Raw genomic sequence first — 23,893 nt, forward strand, 5'->3', positions numbered from 1 at the left:
GGGGCGGAGTGGCGGGGGGGCGGGGCCAGGGTGCGGAAGTAAAGGCGGGGCGCCGGGTACCTCCCCAGGCGATCCCTGGTGCGCTTACCCCAGGGCGAGGGTTAGTAGACCAGAGCCGGACGCGGGGTGCAGGCCGGGCGGGGCACGAGTAGGGGCGAGGTGCGGGGTCCGGGTACCGGCCTGGCAGCCGCAGCCCCAAGCCGTGCACCTCCGCACGCACAGTCACTCTTCCTCAGCCTGTGCGCCCTCTCGCTGTCTCTGCGCTTCGACCTTCCCTGCCGCCCAGAGAGGGCAGGGAAACCAGGCGGGGATGCGGATTCTGGGCGGACTGGCTGGGAGTGAGCCGGAAGGGACCTGCAGACCAGGCAGGTGCCCCGCCTCCAGGCTCCGGGCACGGGCGCATCCTCCGCCATTTCGCGGAGGGGGGAGGTGCGGTGGGTGCGCGGCCTCTCTGGCGGCCGAAGGTGGGAGGAGGGGAAGAGCCCCCGCGAGGGACCCTGAGCCGGCGCCTTCTGTGCACTCCAGGGGTGCGCCTGGTGAGTGGCTTCTGTAGTCCCTCTGGGGGTGTCCTAGCGTTAGTTTGTGAACCCCTCTTTAGGACTGGTCCAGCCAATGAAAACAGGGATCTGACCGGGCACACCTTTCAAAGAGACCTGGAGCCAGCGTTAACGGAATGCTTGGAGGGTAATACCCTTTCCCCCCCACCACACATTAGAGTTCTTAGGATGTGGGGCTGACAGGGTAGCAGAGCAAGTAACAAGAAGGAACTGGAGCCCAAAAGAATTTAATTTTTGCACCAAGAAATGATGCCTATAAACACATCTGATACTAAAGAGGGAAGACTCTGGGTCCCTAACATGGGAGGTCCTGGGGTGAGGGGGGAGGTGAGTACTAGGCTCCTGTGGGAAAAGTCCACTGTTCTCCTCCCACCTCCCAGCTGCCTTTTGAGGTCTGGCCCCCACCAGGGCACAGAGGAATGGGATGCACATGGGAGCTTGGGGTGGGAGGATCCCAGGTCCCTAGGCCTGAGGTGCCCCTATTTCAGGGTCTTTTCTTCCTGCTGTGCACAGAGCTGCGCCCTCCTGCCTGGCTGAGCTCAGAGCTGAGTAAGAGCTGTGCACATCACTGCAGATATGAAGTCAAAGTGAAGTCACTCGCCATGAGGAGGAGGAGCTGCCGAGACAGGCTGGCTGGGGGCTCTGCCCCCTGAGATGTCCAAGCCAGCCTGTTGGCAGAAGGCCAGGGCACAGTGCTATCAGCTCAGGAGAGCCACCCTGCGGCCACCAGACCTTATGTTGCCTGCCTCACCCTCCCAGGGCTTCAGGCTCTTGGACATCTGGGGCTGGAGTTGGCTGTGGGGGATTCCCCTGGGTGTGGGCGAGCTACCTCTGGTGCTAATAGTAACCACCAAGGCTGAGCTGCTCAGGCCTGTGCACAGCGAAGGGACCTGAGTTAGGAAGGGAGATCCCAAGAGAGACTTCTTTGTTACACACAGACTTCTGTGACAGGAGGATGCAGAATGAAGGAGGGTGGCCTGGTGCATTCTTTCCAACTGGCCCCACCCTTGTGGAACTGCCCCAGCCAAGCCTTGGCTGACACTGGTCAGGCCGGATGTCCAGTCGTGCTCTGGGTGACCACCTCAAGGGCCCATTGGACACTGTGCTCCTGCCTGATCCCCTCAGGCCCTTCCACTCCTTCCCCACCACCACCCTTGGGGGTCTTGAGAGGACATCTAAGACTATGGTGGGGGTATTGCCTTCTTCTTAGAAAAAAGTCCAGGGAGCCTCCTATGTGTAGTTTTATCCCCGTCTGTGTATGTACACATGTATGCATGAGCATATACCTGTGTCATGTGCAGGACACGGATGTACACTCGCCCCCATGTGTATGCCCAGAGACCTGACCAGATAATCATCTAGGAGAGGGCAGAGGTGAAGCGTTGGGCTTTCTGGCCTTGGGTCCTGCATATCTATGAGACCCCCATGAGTCCCAGACAAGGCCCATCTCCACCAGGAGGCCTGACATCAACTCTTTGCCCCAGTCACCCTTCCATGGGCCACCCCAATGGAGTTGTTTTTCTCCTCTGAATTTCTGGCCCCACCTTGCTCTTTTCCCTTCCTTCCTCTGTTCTTCCTTTTCCTCCCTTGCCTGCTTCCCTCCCTCTTCTCTGGAAGAATCTCTTCTCCATTCCTCCCCACAGCACAAGAACCAGGCTAGCTGCATCACTGGGGCCTTGGGGTCTTCATCATGTACTAGAACATGGGAGTAATAATACAGTAACTACCTGGCAGTGCTGTGAGGCTGAACCCAAATGAAGCTTTGACAGAATCAGCACTGTTTCTGGTTGTCTAGAAAATGAGCTTTTTTTTTTTTTTTTGGCTCTTCTTCCAGGGGTCCTCTAAAGTCCAAGGTGCTGTCTGGATGTTAGGCTGGGGGCAGTGACCTGGTGTGAAGGTTGCAGGTAGGCTCTGAGTTGTATCGAAGCCATCTCTCTCTGGTCTGTGTGACCTCAGCATGTTTGCAACATCTCTGGGCCTCAGGAAAGCAGAGCTCTCTCCCTTTAGGTGCCTGAGGACAGGTGAATCCGAGGCAATGGGCAGGAGCTGTCCTTGTTATCACTGGTTCCCGTCAGCTGTGGAAGCTGAGCTGAGGCAAGAGTGGTCGGTGGACCTAGCTCAGGTAGCACAGAACACAGGTGACCCCTAAAACGGGCTGTCTGCTGCCCCAGCTCTGGCTTCCCACCTGCACAGGTAACAAGTCACACCTGCATGGGGCTGGCAGCCAATGATACCAGCCTGCAGGAGCCAATGCCTGTCTCCAGCCCTCCCCACAGGACCTACAGCTTTCTCAGTGGAAGGAGAGAGAGCCCTAGAACCCCAGAGTCCTCTTTGCCACCGCAGCACTTATCTGAGCATGTAATTACACATTCGGGAGTGGTGGGTTGATTTCTGCTCATACCTCACCCAGGCTTTGGGGGCTTTGCTCACATCAAGTCCCCAGCCCAAGGGTACCACTGGCTGGAGACCACTGGAACCTAATGGGGCCTCAGGCCTGGCAGTGCCTGCCTCTTGCCTCAAGGACACCAAAGAGAAGGACTGACCTAGCTTACAAGCAAGCCATAGCAGTAACAGGGAGCTCGAATTGGCCAGTCCAACAGGTATGACCTGAATGCTCTTTAGAAAAAACATCTCCCAGGGCAGTTTCATAATCTGCCTTGTAATGCAGATTTAGACAAGTTTTTACGAATGCACTTTTTAAAATAGGTCTTAATGGATCCTTTGCAGTAGTTACAGCCCATTGTGTAAATGCAAACAGAAGGTTTTTTGAAAACATGTATTATTGATCAGAAAGGCAGCAGCAATTAGAAGCCAGTATGTCATGTCATTCAATACACACTTCCTATACAGTCCTGCTTGTGCTCATTCATAACTTTCTGACAAATTATCCTGTCACTGGGAAGCCTTTTCTTTTCCCTTTTGCTTCTAGAAGCAAAGGCGAACCTCTCCATCAGTTATTAGCTAGAGGTGAATGAAAAATTAAGCTTACCTTTACCATCACAAAACCTATTTATGAATTCTCCAGTTTCCAGACTGAAATGACAAAACCTTCAGGTAAGATGGATGATGCCTCTCGATTTGTTCTGTGGCCCACAGTGGAAAAACAAAACAAAACTGGTGACAGGTAGCATATGCTACCTGTCATGTTCAGGTGGGCAGAATCACAAAGCCAGGGAGGTCTGCCTTGTGGCAGGGTTGCTTAGCCAGGGTCTACAAGGAGGGGCCTTGAATGTCCCTCCCTGGTCATGTAACCTAAAATGATCAACAAGCATGAAGTTGAGCCTTGTTTTTGCTCAAAAATTCACATCCGAGTCTGTATTTCACCTGATCTGCACATTTACCATTTACTCTTCTTGAAAAGTTCATCTATTTAATAAATACTTGCTGGGCACTATTTTCCCAGCACCCTTTTCAAACTACAGTGAGCTAAGCCAAGACCCTTCCTTTGGGGTGCTTCTCAAGGACAATCACCAACACATAAGGTACAGACACACAGAGCATTCACAAGTGACCCCAGATGGGGAGGGGCATGGGGCAGGGTGTCTGTCAGGGCGGATGTCCCGGGGAGTTGACTTTGGGCAAAGAAGACAGAGCTCTGGGGATGGTGCTGCCCACAGGGAGTGGGGGAAGTGACAGGGTGGGCCTTGGGGTTTCCTCTGTTGCCCCAGCAGGGATAAGGGGTCTTTGTCTCCCCATGAAGCACCTCCTTGGCAGCCTCACCTCACCCCTCTAGAAGGTGCAGTTCTGGTCTCTGAGAGGGTTACAGCCTGCAGGATTGGCAGAGTGAATGCTCTGACCCAGGCAATCTTTAGGAGTGGAAAATGTCTGCTGTGTTCTTGGTGTGCTGACAAATAGGAAGTCCATTGACTTAATGTCCTGTAATGGCTTCTGAGGCCTCCTTGCCCAGGATGGGGTGGGTGCAGCTCCAGGCACGGTGTGCTGCTTCTACATCCATCTCAGGCCTGCGGGTGCTGAGGCAGTGTGTGTGTGGGGGTGCCGCCATCCCTGGAAAGGAGGGGGAGGGGGGCTGGCCACCTGCCTGTGGGAGGGCATAACCTGTGTGGCTCCCCCAGCCACCTGTGCTTACAGACAAGCCCGCGAGCAGCAGGGCACTGACTGACCCCCGTTCTCCCCACCCCAATCCAGGAAGTGCTCCTAAAGACCTTGTTCAGTGATGGCAGCAGCCCCAGGTGGCCAGGGGAGGTGGGGAGTGCTGTCTCGGGTAGATCTAGGGTGCCACCATTGCTTCCTCTCTAACACCTCCCTAAAGGTGGCTATCTGAACCTAGGTGCATGGTTGGGAGGTAGCTCCCAGCTCTGCTGTAGACACCTCACCCAGCCCAGGTGGGCACCCCTCAGCACCCCTGTTTGCTGAGAAGCTGGCCAGCCTGGCCTTCATCCCCAGTGCTGTCCACAGAATGTTCTGTGATGGTGGTAACTTCCTCCTCTGTTCCATCCAATGTGAGGGCCACTAGCCAAGTGTGGCTGTGGAGCACTTGAGATATGGATGGTGCGACTCAGGAACTGAATTTACAATAATGTAAAATTAAGTAGTCATACATGGCTATGTACTTATTGGGCATTGATGCTCTAAGAAACACCTTCCCGGCTTTACCCTGGGGCTCCTGGGGGGCTGGGCAGGCTCCTAGCCCAAACCTCCCCCGCTGTGGGGAGAGCAGAGAAACCAGAGCCTGCTGAGTCCCAGTGGGCTGTCTGATCCAGCAGCTTCCACTCTGTTTCCTGGTGGATTGAAAGTGCCAGAGCCCCCACCCCCACCCTCAACAGCAGCAGTCTTGCTGGGGTTCCCCCTGGGCACACTCTCTCTCGTCCTGGGGAATCTTCTGTTCCCCTGCAGACCCAGCACCAAGCCTGACCACGTCTACTGAAACCCCTGCCTCCTGTAGGCAGAGTGGGCGTTGGAGGGCCCTGTTCTCAGGGGCCTCTTTGGAAAGGGGCTGATGAGCTCATGCATGTTAATATGTTGTGATGAAGGGCTGTCAGGGGACTCTGTGCAGCAGCCTGAGACCCAAGGGCTTGCTTGCTGGGGCTGGGAGCTCAGCATCTAGCCCCTCTCCAGGGCCTACCTCCCTCTGCTCCCGAGCCACCCTGCCTCCAATGGTCTCAGACTCCCTACGTGTTCTGTGGCCACTGACCTCCACTGGCTGTTCCTTCTGTCTTCCTGCCTGCCTCTGGCCCCCTCTGTTGTTCAACTCTTAATTGTCACTCAGAAGTCTGGGCTCCAAGATACCACTCTCCCTAGCCAATACTCAGATGCTCCATCTAAACAATTTGAAGGGAACCCAGTATGCTTCCTGGGTTTCCCTGGTGGCTCAGTGGTAAAGAATCTGCCTGCGTTGCAGCAGTCGCAGGAGACGTGGGTTTGATCCCTGGGTTGGGAAGATCTTTGGAGGAGGATATGGCAACCCACCCCAGCAACCTTGCCTGGAGAATCTCACAGACAGAGCAGACTGGCAGGCTACAGTCCATGGAGTCGCAAAGAGTTGTACCCGACTGAAGCAACTGAGCACACACACACACACACACGCAGTGTGCTTCCTGTTTTGTTTTTGTTTTTGTTGTTGTTTTGGCCATGCCCTGCAGCATGTGCGAGCTTAGTTCCCCAACTAGGGATCAAACCCATATCCCCTACATCGGGAGCATGGAGTCTTAACCACTGCACAGCCAGGGAAGTCCTGCTTCCTGGTTTAACTGTGCTGGATTTATCTCCCGGCCCTCTCCATGGGGACATGATGAGGACTCAGGGTGCTAGTTGGATGACCTGCTGTGAGGAATGGCCCTGGAAGCTAAGAAGACAGCCTGGGCAGAGGCACAAGGTGCATTCAGGAGGCAGGAGGTAGGGCAGGGCCATCTGCTGTGACAGCATCAGTCCTTACCGGTGCACACTCACACCCCTCTGCCCCCAACTCCCTCTGGGCTGCCTCCTTGGTGTGAACAGAAGCCTGTTGAGTCTGTAAACATCAGTGGAAAGGGTGACAGGAGCAGGGCTGGAGCCAGAAGACAATTCACAGGGAGGGAACAGGAGGCCCCAAATAAATCATTCAGGGCCTGACATTTGGAGCATTTGAGTTTGAGACCAAACACAGATGCCCTTTAGATAAATACATTCTTGAGACGTGTTCCACAGGAGAAGTTTATGACTTGAATAGGTTTTTAGTGTCAGATGAGCATCAGGAAGTGTTTTGTTGAGAGACCTTCTCTTAAAAGCTCAGAATCCTTCTCCTCCCTCTGACCCTTTAAACAGAAGGATACAGGGATCCTCAACAAGGGGAGCTTCTCTTTCTCCAGGTTCCCTGGGGATTGGCCCTGGGCTGGGATTGCTCAACTGAGGAAGGTTCTGGAAGGTTCTGAAGACCTCAGTGCTCCAGGCCAGCAGGGTTGGGGGTGAGGGTCTCTCAGGAAGCTGATTTAGAAGCATAGAAGCACCCTCCTCACTCAGAGCAGCTCTCCCACTCCCCACCCCCAATTCCTCTCTCCACAGAGGTCCACAGGAATGAGAAGGGCTCTGTGTGGAGATCGTGGGTGCCCCTCAAGCCTACAGAGGTTGGCAATTTTCTGTGGGTTGGAAACTTTACAAAGTTCCCCCACGCTGAAGCCCAGGAATACGAAGGAGCTGGGCTCACTGCAGGCCCTACGCCAGAGAAAGGAGACATGAGGAGAAGGTCAGATGCAATCATGTCTGGAAGCTTCTCCCTTCTGGCTTAGAGACAGGCCCCTACCTGCCCATCCCGGGCTCTGTCCCAGGACCTCCAGGGAGCCCTGCGGCTGCTCTCTGCCCAGCTCCAGCCCGGACACCAAGTAGCCACTGGTGGGGCTGCTTCTACTACCCTGTGTGTGCTGCTCAGCCCTTGCCCTGCCCCCCAAGACAGGGGCTGCATTGTGAGGGGTGGATGCAGTTGCAACCTCTGCGAATTGTAACCTGTCCTTGAATGAGGCTACCATGGAAGAACTCACCACAGATTGTCTGTGCTGTGACTCAGCCACACAGGGAGGCCCCCTGGCTGAGCCAGGCAGAACTTGGGCTTGTCTTTCCACCACACGTGGGTGTGGGTGGGCTGGGGGCACACAGGAAGGCCTAGGACCTGGCTCACGGAAACCACATGGATGGAACTGAAAGGAAGCCCATGTGAACTTTGTGGGCACAGCAGTCCACCTCCTAGTACAGCTGTGAGATGAGCACTCAGGTGGTGGGGGATGGGAGAGAAGGGACCACTGTGTCTGTGCTGTTCTCCACACAGGACATCTCCCGGGGGCAGGAGAAAGGTTCTAATCAATCAATACACCAAGACTCCACACTGATTTCAGGGAGGGCCCCTCGTTTCCCTTAGGTGACTTCTGAGGACACCCGGAACCACATTTTCAACCACTCCTATAACTGAGAAACTGCTGTAACTGAGAAACTGAACCTCGGCTTTTCCACGTCTGTGGATAATTCTGCCCTCCCACTCTGCCCCTCCATCTCCCACCCCCTAGCAATGGCCCTCAGAGGCCTGTCTCAGACCCTCTCTTTGCCCCAGATCCCTGGGGTCTCGTGGAAAGCTGATTCAGAAGCTTAGAAGCATCCTCCTCACTCACAGCAACTCTCCTTCCCCTCCCCAACCCCCACCCCCTCCTACCCACAGGAACCTGATGGCTGGTCTACAAGATGTATTTATCTAAATGGCCAGATCACTCCCTGTCCTAGTCATTTCATCCATGGCTGTGTCAGGCAATGAATGAACAGGGAGACTGATGCAGAGAGGCCGGGACTGAGCAGGCACCTGGGTGCCTGCTCTCCTCCCTACCCCCGCCCCGGGGCCCCGAGCTTACCTCCTTCGCTCCTGGGACTTGCCCAGACCCTCATCAGGAGTCCACCTCAGGGATGGAAGAGAAGAGTTTGGATGAAGCACCTATGATCTTCTAAAGCTTCGCTCCTGCCTCATAATTGTTTCCTTACAGGATCCAGACGCTTGGATACAGCTGATTCTCTAACACCATTCACAACCTTTTTTTGTTTTCTTCACGGTTGTCTTGGAAGCAGCTGCCCACAAATGCAAGCAGCCTTCGTCTTTGGGGGCTCCTGCGACCTTGCCTATGGTGGGGGGCAGGAGGGAGTGACCTCTGTTTTATTTCCCAGGTGGATACCCAGGCTGCAGAGGGGCTTTGCCTGGTTACCCATTTGTATCTGTAATTTATCAGCAATCTCAAAATCCTAAAGGTTGAATTATGCATGTCTGACCCCTGGAAGAAAAGCTGAGTGAGGTTTCCCTGGGAGGCAAAGCTCTGAGGCCTGAATCATCTCTCCTAGAAGAGGAGGCCGGCCTTGAGTGAGCACAGTGGGAATGGCTCATGGCTGTGGAGAACCTACATGGGGGCAGCCCTGGACTGGAGCTTCTAACTCATTCAGGGTCACAACACCCGCCTGGGTGGGAGCAGTGCCCCATTTTCCAGGCAGATTGCTGAGGTGCAAACCCAGCTGTTCCTTCTCTGGGCTTCTTGCCCTCACTTCACTGTTGGTTTCCAAATTCTAGTGCAAGGCTGGTCAAACACACTGTGAGCCTGCCCCCCAGGTTCTAACTCTGGGTGTGGGGGTAGGGTGACACATTGTCCTCGGGACTAGATCCCTGGGGCTGCTGATGCCGCTGGTACCCGGCCCACTGGGTGGGGATCAGCTGCCCAGAGCATGGTGCAATGGGAGAGACACAGGTGAGGATCTCAAAATGGAAGGTGCCTGCTTCACTCTGCTGCTCGCACGCCCTGTTCCCAGTGAGCCTCCCCTCCTCTGTGTCTCCTCCCTTTCTGCAGCCTCCATCTGCCCCTGGCTGATGCCCATGGCCCTGGCTTTGCTGGGAGCCCACCCAGAACTCACCTTCTCTGCTCCTCTTCAGGGACCCACCTGTGTTTGCAGACAGCTGTCTCCTCCTAACACCCGTTTTTTTCAGCTGGGTCCCTCATGGGAGACTCAGACCCGACTGAGTCCACTGGGTGATCCAGCACACTCACTGTGCAGGTAAAGGGTGGTCATCTCTTTGTTTTGGCTGGATTCTACTGCCATCCAACTCTTGCATGGGGTGGAGCTTCAGAGAGTCTCCAGCAAACATGATTCTCTCATCTGCAAAGCAAGTGGGCTGTCACCATCACCCAGAACATGCCTGCTCCATTCCTCTGCAGGGACACACCTGTATTTGCAGACAGCTTTCTTCCCCTAACACCCATGTCTTCAACTGGGTCCTCAGAGCAAGACGGTTATTGCCATCATCCTGATGACCACGTGTTTGGCTCTCGGGGACCTGGTCTCTGCCAAGCCATGGTCCCTTGACAGAGGCTAATTCAGGTCCTGTGCATGGCCAAGGGGGACTGGGGAAAAAGAGGAAAGAGAGGATGCCAGGGGACTCTGCCCCTTAGTCAGAGGCTCACAGGCCCCTCCAGACAGCGCATATACATGGCAGTGGTGGTGCTGGCAGCAGTGACTCTGGCTGGCCTGTGCATTGTTATTTCCAAAGACCGAGTCTTTGAAGCAAAGGAATTTTCATTCCTTTTACATTAATGAAAAAACTTGCAACCAGAGGAAGCACCCCACTAAATGACTGATGCTCCACAAGATACGCACTGTTCAGAAATGTCTCCTAGTCAATGAAGAAGTCAGTGGAATAAATAGTCAGTGGAATAAAAAGTAATCTGGCTACTCTAGGAATTAATATAAAAATATCAGATGCAGGATTTATAAGGGATGCCACCTCCAGCTAACCCTCCCTGGGTTAAATACCCCAAGGATGATGATTTACATCCTGTGCTGCAGGGCTCTGCCAGCATAATCGATAGGGGTGAGAAATGGGGCCACCCGGCCATGCTTGCCTGCAGGGCTGGGGAGGGGAACTGAGGGGGCACAGGGCAGCCCTGCAGGCTGCTAGGAGCAACAACCCACTTGAGCTGTCTGTCCTTTCTTCCCCTTCCTCTGCCTCACTGGTGAGCTCCAGACCCGTGGCCCATGTGTTTCTGGAAGCCTGGGCCATGGTCCCACTGGTCCTCACCCCTATGCCCAGCTCCTCCAGGCCTACAGGAGGCGGCCTAGGGAGAGGAGGGCAGGGCAGGCTGAGCCAGGTGCTGCCAAGACCAGAGCAGTGGGACCCGCACCCCAACCCTGGAAGCCTGGGCAAACCTCCTGACAGTAAGCAATCACACAGCCATCTTTGCTCTGCAAGAATTACTGTCCCCAAGTCTTGGTTTAGGGTGAAACTTGCCTAAGCAACTATTTATTCCCACTGTCCCAGACTTAGGATCTGCTGTTGGATTTAAGCCCTTGTTGGGCATTCCTGGGGTGCTTCCCTGAGGGAGCTCCAGGCTGGGGCTCGTGCCCGGAAACAGATGGGCCTCACTGCAGCTACAGGGCTGGCTTCCCTGCTGTGCTAGGTGAGATGTGCATCATCCCCACTCCTCCATGGTGAGGGCTATGCCTGCTCAGTTTTGCCCCAGTGTGCACCAGCCACACTTGGCGGGGGCTGGGCAGTGGGTTGGACCAGCCGGTGTCAGGGCCAGCCAGGCTGCCCCTGGGGGGTGGAGCGGGGGGCAGAGGAATATCCTGTCATCTGGCCCTTGATGTTGAGGCCCCGGAAGAGGCGAAAGCAAGGAAGACAAAGTGTTTACTTACTCCTCAGCCCCTCCCTGCCAAGCCTCCCATGGTCCCTCAGCCACACTCTCTACTCTGGAGTTGCAGCAGCTGTTGGGGGAAGGGGCACCAGCCTCTCATCATGCACTGCCCAGCCCTCTGCTCTAGCATTAAGCCTAGTCATTGCCCTTCAGGAGTGTCATCTTCTTCTCTGACCATCCAGCCCTCAAGGGAAATTCCTGTAGGGCTGGCAGTGAGGAAAGTCTGCGGGAAAGAGAAACTAGGGTTCCTTGTTCTTGATCCCACAAGAACCTGGCCCTTCCCCGGGAGGCCTACTGGTGTCTCCTTAGCACATCCACCCTGAGCAGCCTGGCTGAGTGCCCCGGTGTCCGCCACACTTCTGTTCACACCCACACTGAGTGGGCCCAGCACAGGCCTCCATGCCTCATGTGAACTAAAGCCAGGGACAAGTGACCCTGAGCAATCTCAGGGACAGAAAGGCCCAAAGGGACCACTCGGTCTAAGCCTTATCACAGAAAGACTGAGGTTCCACTGAGACTGGCCAAGGCCACAGGGTAAAGCTGGCCTCCTGGCCTGAGGGCAGTGCCCTCTGCCCTCTGCCTGCCAAATCACCCTGATGCTGGTCTAGGCTACTGTGCAGTCATCCTCAGTCCTACTAAAGGGAGAAACATAAACTCAAATACGATTTTCATTGTATCAGGAGTTGAATGGTGTCCCCCCAGATCCATATATTAGAGTCCTGACTCTGTTAGCTTAGAATGTGATCTGATTCAGAAACAGGGTCTTTACAGATGTAATCAGGTTAAAATGAGGTCACTGGGGTGGGCCCCAATCCAATATCACTGGTGTCCTTATAAAAAGAAGGAATTTGGACAGAGTCAGGCCCAGAGGGAAGGTGAGGTGAAGAGACATAAGCTGAGGAGAGAGCCCGTCGAAAGATCCTCCCATCACAGCCCTCAAAGGAACCAGCCATGATTTCAGACTTCCGACTCCAGAACCGTGAGATAATAACAAGCCATGCAGTCACCGGAAACTGATGCAGACTGGAAAGAAGGTCCTGGTAATGAACATAGAGCACTATTAATTTTACTTTTTTTGGGGGGGTGCTTTTGGTGTTTCAGATTTTGCTGTTGTTTAGTCACTAGTCGTGTCTGACCCTTTGTGACCCCATGGACAGTAGCTTGCAGGCTGTTCTGTCCATGGGATTTTCCAGGCAATCATACCGGAGTGGGTTGCCATTTCCTTCTCCAGTTCCAATTATTTGTATGCTTTTAGTTTTCATTATGAATTCACAAACTGGGGTGTATTTATCAACGGTCAGAGACTCAGGAGAGGATGCTGATGGGGAAGTCTGCTCAGTGCATTCCAGGAGCTGAGGCCCTCCTGGGATGTGGGTTCCCAGGTTGCTGGGATAGAGGGCAGAGAATTGCTGGATATGTGTGTGGGCCACTGAAGTGTGAAATGGATGAGGACACTATAGCCCACATTTCCCGCTGTCTTAGTGATGTTTTCTGTCCACACTGATGGCAGTGACCTTGATCAGGAACCCCATGGTGACCCATACAGGGCACCTCCATCCAGCCAAAGAGATGGAAGCAATGGGCTACTGAGTGCTTGCTTGTCCCTTCACATAAAAACAGGTCAGTGTTGTTCTAGTGAAAAGGACTTTGTGGGCATTACTGCTGTAGGCGTAATCACACAATATGAATTCTAAACAAAATCACAGACCCCCATTTGGTGAAACTTATTCCAGGGAATTTCAGTGTATTGTTTGACACCCTGTTGACTCACACTGCTTAGTGCATTTTTGCTCTCACAGCAGCTCTGTCACTACTGGGTTTCAGTGGAGGCTTAAAAAAAGCAATTTCTCTGCAGGCCACAGCTCTAAGATCACAGGAGGGATTCACAGACCTCACAACCTTTGGGAAAATGACCAAATATCAAAACTAATACCAAACATTTTGCTACCAAGAAGACATTTCCCATTAAACAGAAACCCCCAGGGACTTCCCTGGTTGTCCAGTGGTTACAAATTCACCTTCCAATGTAAGGAGTGTGGGTTTGCTCCCTGGTCGGGGAGTTAAGATTCCCACATGCCTTGAAGCAAAATAAGTAAATAAAACAGAAGCAATGTTGTAAATATGAACTTTCCTGGTGGCTCCAGACAGTAAAGGACTTGCCTGCAGTGCAGGAGACCTGGGTTTGATCCCTGGGTTGGGAAGATCCCCTGTAGAAGGAAACGGCAACCCACCCCAGTATTCTTGCCTGGAGAATTCCATGGACAGAGGAGCCTGGCAGGCTACACCATGGGGTTGCAAAGAGTCAGACACAACTGAGTGATTAACACTTCCACTTTCAATGCTGTAACAAATTCAGTAAAGACTTTTTAAATGGTCCACATCAAAAAATCTTAAAAAAATATAAATAGAAACCACTTCCAGGAATGAGACACTTCCTCTCCCACATATGGCAGACCCTCTGGAGTAGCTCTCACTGACCCAAATGTACTAGAGCTCCCCCAGGACAAGGAACTCTGTGTCCACCCATATTCTCAGTCGGTCATCCACAGAGCAGGTGCTGCATCCCTGGGTCAGAGAAATTCAGGGAAGTCCAAGAGATCATCAAGGGCAGCATTCTCACTGTCTATTACTCAATAACAAGCCATCCCCAAACTGTCTTAAAACAACACCGTTATTTCTTTTGCTCACGAGTCTATAACATGGGCAGTCCTCAGCAGGCATATCTTGTCTCTGCTGCACTCCGCTTAGCTTAGGGTGGCTCACAGCAGGACTGGAATCACATGACTTGTGTCATGTAGAATCACATGGACTTCCTCACATGACTGTGTGTGGTGCTGGTTGCTAGCCCAGACCCTCTGCCTTCACTGGAACTGTCCACCAGGGCACAGACATACAGCCCTGTAGGAGCTGGGCTTCCTTAGAATACGGCGGTCAAAGTCGTATCACCTTCTGTATCCTTGTCTCCAAAGTCCCCCTGCATCCCTCCGTCACATTCTATTTATCATAGCAGTCACAAAGTCCAGCCCAATTTCTAGGAGAGGGGAAACAGAATCCATCTCTGGATGGGGGTGGTGGTGGCAGGATTCTGGAAGAGCCGGCAGGACAGAAATATTGCTGTGGTCATTTGCAGCCTGCGACATCCTGGTCCAGAGGTCACACTGGGGAGTCTGGGTCAAGGGGGCAGGTTCCCAATGTGGTCCACCATCAGGAGTTAGGGACAGAGTCCAAAAATGCCTCCCTACTGCTCCTGAAGTGAGTCTGAGCTAACACTGAACAGGCCACACCTGTGTCCCCTTTGGCTCCGTAGGCCCATCGGCACAAAGACCAGCAATAATCCTCTCTCAAGACTCCTCAGCTTCAGCTGTCTGTAATGCCAGGACTCTCTGATCTATGGAATGAGTCATCAGTGGCATCTCCTTCAGCAAATGACCCATTCAAAGGGAAGATTTGTTATGCCTGGGGCATTTTATGAATGTTGTTGCTTTGTCTGGCAAGCTGTGATTCCATTAGGAAAAACAGCCGGCATGAGATGATGCTGCCAGGGCAGATGCTTGGATCGAGGGCACATGGGGGGGACCGGTGGCCTGTACCATGGCTGCTTCCTCCCACCTACCTGAGGGGGACCCTGGGTGCTCAGCTCCTCCCAGCCAAATCATAGAGTGGAGGTTGCAGGCTCAAGCTTGCACTCTACATTTGTGACACCTGTGTGAGACAAAACAACCCTGAGCTGGGCTCCCCTGGACCCCAACACAAGGGAGGAGCTGGCCAGGCTGCAAAGACAGCTGTCTGCACCCAGCACCCAGGCCCATGCCCTGGTCTTCCACTGCCTGGTATGGGTGAGTGTGCACCACCACCTGAGGCCTGTGCACCTGTTCACAGGTGACACTCACCTGGCAGCGACAGGCAGCAAAGGGCTCAGCTTCAGGAGTGCTGGATGCCAGGGGCACACCCTCTCCTCCTTCCCTTGCTTTCCCCATGAGGCCTAGCACAGTGCTGGGCACACACAGGGTCCTGTGGCCTCCTGCTCATTCTCAGAACAGGTCAAGGAAGACATGGACCTCAGGGTCTCTGAGACGGGGCAGAGTGGGCTGTGGCTGTGATGCTAGGCAGGGCTGCTATGAGGACCCCAGAGGGCTGGGGTGGGTGTGTTCCTACCCCTGGTTGGAGTTCCCTCCAAATTCTGGATCAAACTATTGGATCTGAGACTCAGAAGGGACTGCAGCCATCTCCAAGGTCAATGGAAGAAAAGGGAGCACTTGAGTCCTCAGAAAGTGAGGGTCCTGGGCTCCTTGGAGCCTCTTCCACTCCTGGTCTGACCCCCGCATTTCTCTCCTTGTCACTAATCCCCATGGCCCCTCCCAGAGATTCTGTCCAATTACTGAGCCCTTCCTCAGCTGCAAACCCCCTGTCATCAGTGCAGAAAGGGTTCAAAGTGGTGCCTGCCCTAGGGTGGGGGTGAAACAGAGCAGGGTATGGGCGAGGGCTCTGGGAACTGAGTGTGATAAGGACAATCCACGGACATCTCTCTTCCTCTTCCCAACACTGCCCCCCAAATGTTCCTATTCACCCGGCAAAGCTCGACCTTGGGTGGCCCAGTTTTCTGCCTCCCCCGAGTCCTCGCCTGGCTGGAGGAGGTGAGGGAAGCTGTCTGTGTTCAGGACCCTCTCTCCACAACAGTGGTCTCAGCCACCCTGGTTGCTCGCTCCCTGTCTTCTGTGCCTCCGCAGCCCTCACAGCCACCTCCCTGGGCCTCCAGATCTCTTAGAAGGACCTACTCAGCCTTTTCCAGTCCGTCTGCACCACCCACTCAGTCACAGCTCCTGAGCCTTGTGCATCGTCTTGCTGCAGCTTGAACCCACTTCTCAGGCTTCCTGGATCACTCCCTGTCAGAACATGCTGGAATGCTCCTCATCTTCAAACCCAAACTCCAAGACCTTGTGCCTATCCCTTATTCCTTGGCTCTTTTTCTGGGGGGAGGAGGGGCCTCATTGCTCGCAGGATCTTTGTTCTCCAACCAGAGATCGAACCTGTATCTCCTGCAGTAGAAGCATGGAGTTTGAACCACTGGACTGCCAGGGAATTCCCTCGGCTCTCTTGACAGGTGTTATCTTTGTAACCACCTCCTTTTCTGGCCCCTGTGGTCCCTGCAGCCCCCTGCAACCCCTGTGGGCCCCGCCCTGCCCTGACTCTGGCTTTGTCTAAGCCTGAAAGCTGAAGGACCTCCACCCAATGGGCCAGAAGTGACCCTCTGCTGTCCACGTACACTCAGCTCCTGGCAGCACTGGACTGCTCCTCCACCTGCCTGCACACCCGCACCCCCTCCTCCGCCCCCATCCCCAGGCCTCTCCTCACTTGGCTTCCTGGATACACCTCCTCCTCTTCTTCATCTGTGTGCCTTCCTTGTCTCCATTACTAAACATGGATGTGTTCACAAAAGATCCCCAACCTGGGCCGTCAGTTTAGCCCACACTGACTCCTCAGTGACCGCATCCAGACCCAGCTTGAAACCCAGTCCACCCCACCCCCAACACTCTCCTCCATCCCCCATCTATTCCCAGCCTCTCCTCCCCACTAAAGTCCACTCACTAAGCTGCCTGCCCTCCATGGACTCTCTGCATGGCCCCCAGAGGGCATCTCAGGTTTAATGCATCAAAAGTAAACTTTTTTTTTTTTTTGTGGCTGTGTCATGTGGTTTGCAGGATCTTAGTTCCCCAAACTGGGATTGAACCAGTGACCTCAGCATTGAAAGTATGGTGTCTTAACCACTAGACTACCAGGGAATTCCCAAAAACAAACTCTTAATTTCCACTTTTCCCATCCCCAAATCTTGCTTGTCCTTCACTTATTCCCATCTTAGTAAAAGGGTTCATATTCACTCAGTTTCTCAGGACAAAGACCAAAGAGTTACAAGTGATTCCCTTCTCTCTTTCATACCTTGAATCTGACCCAACGGCATGTTCTGCTGGGTCTCCAGAACATACTCAGAATCTCATCCGTCTGCGTTGGTCCAAGCTGCTGTCCTCTCCAGGCTGTCACAGTGGCCTCCTTCTCAGGCTCCCACCATTGTTTCATCCCCTTCCCACAGTCCCAGAGGGGTGCTGGGGAAAAACTCAGCCCGTTGCATGGAGCAGGCAGCTGAGGTCCCAACCCCACCAGGGTGGAATCTCAGCAGCTGCACCAGATCACCTGCCCCTGAGCCTGCATCCTGAAGGGTAAGTAGTCCACAGCCAGCTCAGATGGGTGGCTGTCACCCATCTGATGCTCACCCACCAACCTCTGCTCACCCCACCTCCCTGACCTCAGCCTCCCCCTGCCTCCTCCTCCCCTCCCTCTTCTCCTCCTTCTCACTCCACTTGGGCTTCTCCAGCCTGTTGTAGGTGTGTGCTCAATTGCTCAGTCGTGTCCAACTCTTTGCGACCCCATGGACTGCAGCCCACCAGGCTCCTTTGTTCATGGGGATTCTTCAGGCCAGAATTCTTGAGTTGGTTGCCATTTCCTCCTCCAGGGGCTCGTCGCCTCTTAGGGATAGAGCCCTTGTATCCCTTGTTTCCTGCATTGGCAGACGGAGTCTTTACCACTGAGCCACTTGGGAAGTGCCCCGCCCACCCCACGACTGCTCTTCTTTAAATATAGCAAGCCTGTTGGTACTGGGGACTCTGCACTGGCTGTCCCTTCTATCTGGGAGATGCTTGCCCTTGACCTCTCCTTCACTTTGCCCAGATGTTGGCTCAGATGTTCCTCAGTGGCCATGCTCTAAGAAGCAGTCTCCCATGCTCTCCCTGCTCCACTGGGCTTTCTTTAGAATCCTGTTATGTTTGCATGGTTATATTTGTTGGTGTGCTTTGCACGTGCATGTATGGGTTTACATGAATGTAAGCTTCCAAGAACAGGGAGTTTGCTCTTTTGTGTCCCTAGTGCCTAGAATAATACTTGGAACATAGTAGATGCTCAAATAGCTGTTGATTAACTCAGTAAATGAGATGATGTTGCATCCACATCAGGACATGTGGGTTCCTGGGCCTTCCCAATAGCTGTGTGCTATTCCACAGGTGGACATGCTCAGGTTTAATTATCTGGCCCCTCACTTGAGGACATTTATCATTCTTATTCTTTTGCTACAATAAACAAAGTTTCATTGCACATCTTTGTACACCCATCTTTGCATTTATGTGTGAATATAGTGAAAAATCAACAATTACAGGCTCTGCACTTGCTGGATCAAGGAGTGTGTGCATTTAAAGCTTTGGTAGATAATCCTAAATTGTCACCCAAAAATATTTTTTACCAAATTATGATTTTTGAATTTTTAAAATATTTGAAAATCCATATGTCAAAGAATGAATTAGCCTCACTCCTTTAAAGAGCTCTTGAAACTGAGATCAGGCTCTGCGACTGAGTGTCATTTCACAAGGGTGAGACTGAGTCTCAGGGAGGGCATAGGGACTGTCATTCCTTGGCCATGGCCATGGTAGTCAACACACTCCAGCCCTGGGGTCCCACACCCTAGCCTCTTTCACCCTTACAGAAATCAGCCTTCAGTGCCTGTCACTGGCTGACTTTGGGAAAATTTAAGGACAGTCACTGAGAGTGGAGGGCTGTTATTATTCTGTATTGTCAGGAACTTCCTGAAGCACCAACCCAATAAGGATCTATTCAATGCTGGCTATGTGCTGCAACAGTGTGGACACAGCCTTCAACAACCCAGAAAAGCTTGGCCTTCAAAGAGCTTGCAGGGCATTCAAGGAGACAGATAATGAACAGGAGAGTACGTCAGATGGGAAGGAAGGATATGAGAAAGCCAAACCAGCAGAAACCGTATGACTGCCAGTTTCAGACAGGGCTTCAGGTCTTCACACCTCTGAGTTCTCACACTCTTGTGCAGCTCCCTCCCTCCAAGTTTGAACTGGACCTGGGACTTTCTTTTAATGACTAGGAAAGGCAGAGTGATGGGCTGGCACTACCAAGACTAGGTTACAAATGCCTGTGAGGGGACTTCCCTGGCAGTCCAGTGGCCAAGACTCTGCACTCCCAATGCAAGGGGCTCAGGTTCAATCCCTGATTTTGGAACTAGATCCCACATGCTGCAACTAAAGATTTGGCACAGCCAAATTACTTAATTAAAAAACAAACAAACGTCTGTGAGTCTGTCTCACTGGCACGCCCTCCCTTTCCCCTTGCTCACATTGATGTTTTGAGCAGCACAGGAGGGCCCATGTGCCAGGGACTGAGGGCAGCCTGGGAAGAGACAATTACTGCCCACAGCCTCATAAGACAGCCTTATGCAGACCCAGCCCTGAAAGGACCCCAACCTAGCTTGCCTGAAGTTATGAGAGACCCAGAGGAATAACAAGACCACACCCATATTCCTGACCCATAGAAACTGTAAGATAAACATGCAAATACTGTCTTTAAGCTTCTACGTTTTGGGCTAACTTGTTACTCAGCAATAGCTAACTCACACAAAGGGGAATAGAGAGTGCCAGGGAGGTGATGCAGTTTAAAATAGGATAGGAGGGAAGGAATTATTTGAGAAGACTTGAAGAAGGGGGAGACTGAGCCTTGGGATTCCAGGGGCAGAGTTGGATTTTGGATGGCAGTTACAAGGGTGGCTGGAATAGAGTGAGAGGGGCAAGAGGCAGGGGCAGGAAAAAGATGGATGGAAGGATGTCACGCTAGCATTTTTTTTTTGACCCTGAACTTGGGCAAAGGGGGATTTTAAGACTTTGAGCAAATGCACATTTCAACAGGGTCCAGGTGGGTGATAGGTTTAAGGGAAGGTGGAGGGTAGCAGGGAGATGGCCAGAGGTGTCAGGTCCCCAGTTTACATGAAAGGTGACCATAATAATAGACGTAGGGTGTGAGGGAAGAGTTCCTACATCTAAGGGGTGGGGTGTAGGGGGCAGGTTTGGGGAAACCTGGCGGTTGGGGTTCACAGGCCCAAGATGCCTGTCCGACCTTGAGGCGGAGGGCTGAGCAGGCAGTTGGGTCAGGCAGTGTGTACAGTATTTAAGGCCACAGGACAGGAGTGAGCGTGGGGGTAGGTGAGGAGAGGACCAAGGGGTGGGAGTGAGGCAGGGAGTTTGTAGTCCAGCCAAGGACAGCATGGGACCAAAGTGCTGGGTTACCGAGAGTTGAGGCTGAGCACTGACTTAGCAACTGGGACGGTCAGTGTAGAGTGAGTCCAACAGAGGCCTGTCTGAAGGACGAGGAAGTAAGCATATTTGGATCTGGTGGGAACAGACACAGTGTGTCTGCAGAGGGACACACTCAGGACACAACATCAAGGGAGGGAGTGGGAACCAGGCCCAAGACAGGGAGAGGGCAACAGCCCTGGGAGCTGGTGGGGAGTCAGGGCATCTGGTCCTCGGGAAATTCCAAGGACCCGGGTGCCCCTGCAGTTCATGCCTGCCCCCGGCCCCCCACCTCACTAGCAGACTAGTTACCCTGGGGGTATCAGCAGGGCTGGAGATAAACTGGGCAACTGCCTTCGGAATTTCCTGACCTGGATGAGGTTCAGCCTTTAATCTCATGTTGTATCTATAGCCTTGTCTCATGTGGTTTGTGAGAAGCTGGGGAAAAAAAAGAAAAGGGCTGATAAGCTTCACAGAGGGGAGGAGAGACCAACCCAAGACGTTTTGAGTGAGCTCCAAGGTGCCAGTGAGGGGAAGGACAGAGACTCAGGGGGCATGGGTCTGAGCTGAGGGTGCAGCCAGGGGATGCCGAGTGTGCCAGGCTGCAAGACCAGCCCCGGTCAGACACCCGCTGTGGGGCTGGACTTCCCAAGCCTGTTTCTCCATCAGACAAATGGCGTGCCTGGGAACACCACCTCACAGGCTGTAGAGCAGGAGCAGGAGGTGGGCAGGGAGGGACCTTGTGTCCTTCTGGGAGAGGGACTCAGGTGGCACCAGTGGTGGGGGGTGGGGAGAGTGCCCTGGAAAGTCGAAGTGTTGCTCTGTGTGATGGGTGGGAGGGTGGTGCAAAATCGTATCTGTGAAAGTATAAACCTACCACTGAACTGAGGAAAAATGCCGTCTGAAACAGCATCTGCTTCCCTTCCTCTTTGTCTGGGCCCAAGAGGATTTGCTGCCTCTCAGGGGCCAAGAAAGCAGGTAGGAAGAGCAGGATGCGAGGGCTGGATGTCTTGACAAATTGAATTTTCCTTCTTTTCTGGCCTCCTGGGGGAGATATTGTGTCCTGCATTGATGCAAATGTGTTCAAAGTGCACTTTCCACAGACTCAGAAATAACGAGCTGCCTTTCCGCTGAGGCCTGGGACCATGGCAAGGACCCTTTTGCTGAAGGTGGCCCGTGGCTGGTCACAGAATCTGTGGCTGGCACAGCGGCAGAGTCCAGGTGCCATGATGGGTGAGCCAGGGGAGCCTGCAGAAGGCATGCAGAGAGCAGCAACCCCAGGAAGCATCTAATATACTCCTTTTGCTGTGGGGAACCAGGGCCCAGAGAAGGCACTGAGCTGCCTGGGGCAGGCAGGGAGTCCTGGGCACCTGGCCTGCTTCTCCCTGCCCCACCCTCCAGGCCGTCTCAGACCAGGTTTGCTTCTGGGAAGGAGCAAGGAGCTGTCAGCCAGCAGTTGGTCTTCAGCCAGGAGTTTGGGCTTTGGCCAGGAGTTGGTATTTGTTAAAAGAGATGGAAAAGGTGAAACTGTTATCAAGAGGCAGTATCTGAGGGCTGAGTTCACTGCAGGGTCTCAGGAACTAGATAGCATCAGCCTGGCCTGCTCAGAGGACATGAAGGAAAACTAGGGCAGTCACACATGGGAGTCGCCTACTCTCCAGCTGGCCTGCCCAGTGCTCCTGAGAGCCCGGAAGATGGAAAACAGGTTAACAAGTCCGGGAGGAAATGAGCAGAGATGCCTTTGCTGCCAAGGGCTTGGTTCAGCAACCCGATTGCTTCTGGCTTCCTCACCGGCCTGAGGCTGGTAGTGATGGCCATTTCTGGCAGAAGGATGTCTGGGTTTGAAAGTTGGAAAGGAGTTCTTTGGAAGCCTCGGATCCTGGTCTGCATGGTTCTCAGCTTTGCTGTCTCAAGAAAATGTGGGCTCCCAGGTGGTCCCCATGGCTCAATATTTGCCTCTTGTTTCACAACAGGTGGGCCTCTATTTAGATGGAACCCAAGAGCGGAAGAGGGTTCTGCTGCTGAGAAAACGTTTGGTGAACTTCACTACCCACTCCTGATTCACTGAACATGGTCACGGATATTCCTTTCATGGGATAAAGAAAATAGTGGCAGACTCGGCAAGGTCATTCTTACCTTCCTTTCCCTTATGATCTGCACTAATTGCGGCTGGAAAGCTAATTAAATTCCCAGCCTGTCTTGAACTAAGTGTGGTCAAATAATACAGTTCTAGTAAATGAGATATAATTGGCAGTCAGCTGGGGGGTTCTGGGCAGACTTGTTTTCTTGATTAAAGAGCCATAGGTGGCTGGTATTTCTAATTTTCTCTCCATTTCCCTTTTTCCTGCCTTGCAGGTGGATATGACACCAGGAGTTGTGGCAGTCATGTTGTAACACTGAGGCAGAACACATGAAAAAGAGGCAAAGTCCTTATGGAGACAGGGCTTGACATGGCTGAGCTGTTGAACCTAGGCCAGCAGCTGTCAACTCACAGGCCTCTTGTAATCTGAGGTAAAACCAAGCTTTATTTGTCTAAGCTGTTGTGTTTGGAATTTCTGCAGCTGAAAGCACTGCTGGCTAATGCACACCACTATGACAAAGTATCAGCCAGCATCACAGGTGACAGTGAAACCCTACCTGCATTCCCACTACATTTTGAGATAGGGGTGTGTTCGCTGTAACCACCAAGAATGATAACAATACAAATAACATTTCTGAGTATTCATTACATGCCAACAACTATCCTAAGCAGTTAGCATATTGGCTCATCTGATCTTCCAACAATCCCGTGGGGAACGTTTTACAGGTGTCAAAACTAAGGCACAGAGAGGTTGAGGGAACTTGCTCAAGTTAGTAAGCAGTGAGCCAAGATGTGAATTCAGAAAGTCTGGCTCCAGGATCCATCCTCACAGTCACATGTGATACTCACCCTCTCTCTCTCTACAATTAAGAGTCAGGGGAGACCAGCATAGCCCTGATCGAGGCTTCTTGTCCTGAGCTTCATGGCTGCCTCATTCCTTCCTTTCATGCACTTCTCCGGGGAAGCCAGCTACCTGCTAAAGGAGGGTGGAGAGCCAGGATCAGAGCTGGAGGAACTGCGATCTGAAATGTTTGACAGCCTCGGGCTGGGGCAGCCTTTGGGGCTACTTCACAGACAGCCAAGACCCCTCCTCTGCTCCAGGGCATGTATGAGTGAACACTGTCAATATTTTTTCTCTTCCTTCTCCCATTTCCCAAGTTGATTAACCCCACTTCTGATGAACATCTTTTTCATTTATTTTTAAAGCTACTTTAGTATTCAGTAATGGTGAAGGCAATGGCACCCCAGTCCAGTACTCTTGCCTGGAAAATCCTATGGACAGAGGAGCCTGGTGGGCTGCAGTCCATGGGGTCGCTAAGAGTTGGACAGGACTGAGTGACTTCACTTTCACTTTTCACTTTCAAGCATTGGAGAAGGAAATGGCAACCCATTCCAGTGTTCTTGCCTGGAGAATACCAGGGACAGAGAAGCCTGGTGGGATGATGTCTATGGGGTCACACAGAGTCGGACATGACTGAAGCG

At 53.0% G+C, this 23,893-nt stretch overlaps 1 long non-coding RNA gene and 1 other non-coding gene across 2 annotated transcripts; one reads left to right on the forward strand and one right to left on the reverse strand.

The window, feature by feature from the left end:
• The first annotated feature begins 33 nt into the window (after positions 1–33).
• Positions 34–23,494, forward strand: LOC122702152. Its single transcript, XR_006343188.1, has 6 exons — positions 34–100; positions 599–684; positions 2,392–2,461; positions 22,305–22,456; positions 22,687–22,842; positions 23,377–23,494. It is a non-coding gene; the product is annotated as an uncharacterized LOC122702152 (long non-coding RNA).
• On the reverse strand, positions 16,908–16,980 carry TRNAE-UUC. The gene has a single exon. It is a non-coding gene; the product is annotated as a tRNA-Glu (tRNA).
• Positions 23,495–23,893: the final 399 nt, after the last annotated feature.

The sequence above is a fragment of the Cervus elaphus genome, chromosome 10, assembly GCF_910594005.1.
Source record: "Cervus elaphus chromosome 10, mCerEla1.1, whole genome shotgun sequence".
Classification (NCBI taxonomy): domain Eukaryota; kingdom Metazoa; phylum Chordata; class Mammalia; order Artiodactyla; family Cervidae; genus Cervus; species Cervus elaphus.